This window comes from Bombus pyrosoma, unplaced genomic scaffold (genome assembly GCF_014825855.1).
Source record: "Bombus pyrosoma isolate SC7728 unplaced genomic scaffold, ASM1482585v1 HiC_scaffold_4727, whole genome shotgun sequence".
Taxonomy (NCBI): domain Eukaryota; kingdom Metazoa; phylum Arthropoda; class Insecta; order Hymenoptera; family Apidae; genus Bombus; species Bombus pyrosoma.
The window spans coordinates 368219-369352 of NW_025219987.1; positions in this window are offsets into that span (position 1 = coordinate 368219).

The window sequence follows — 1134 nt, forward strand, 5'->3', positions numbered from 1 at the left end:
AACAGTATGTAGCATTACGTTATAAGGTATAACGTTATATGGTATTACGTTGTAACGTATAACGTTATGTAGATATATGTTATAACGTAAAACGTTATGTAGCATTACGATATAACGTATAACGTTATATAGTATTACGTTATAACGTGTAACCTTATATGGTAGTAGGATGTAACGTATAACGTTATGTAGCATTACGTTATAACGTATAACGCTATGTAGATATATGTTATAACGTATAACGTTACGTAGCATTACGATATAGCGTATAACGTTATGTAGTATTACGTTATAATGTATAACGATATGTAGTATTACGATATAGCGTATAACGTTATGTAGTATTACGTTATAACATATAACGATATGTAGTATTACGATATAATGTATAACGGTATGTAGCACTACGTTATAACGTATAACCTTATATGGTACTAGGATGTAACGTATAACGTTATGTAGCATTACGTTATAACGTATAACGCTATGTAGATACATGTTATAACGTATGATGTTGTGTAGCATTACGATATAACGTATAACGTTATATAGTATTACGTTATAACGTGTGACCTTATATGGTAGTAGGATGTAACGTATAACGTTATGTAGCATTACGTTATAACCTATAACGCTATGTAGATATATGTTATAACGTATATCGTTATGTAGCATTACGTTATAATGTATAACGTTATATAGTATTACATTATAACGTATAACGTTATGTAGCATTACGTTATAGCGTATAACGTTATATGGTATTAGGATGTAACGTATAACGTTATGTAGCATTACGTTATAACGTATAACGCTATGTAGATATATGTTATAACGTATAACGTTGTGTAGCATTACGTTATAACGTATAACGTTATGTAGTATTCCGTTATAACGTATAACGTTATATGGTATTAGGATGTAACGTATAACGTTATGTAGATATATGTTATAACGTATAACGTTATGTAGCATTACGATATAACGTAAAACGTTGTGTAATATTACGTTTTAACGTATAACGTTATATAGTATTACGTTATAACTTATAACGTTATATGGTATTACGTTATATCGTATAACGTTATATGGTGTTAGGATGTAACGTATAACGTTATGTAGCATTACGTTATA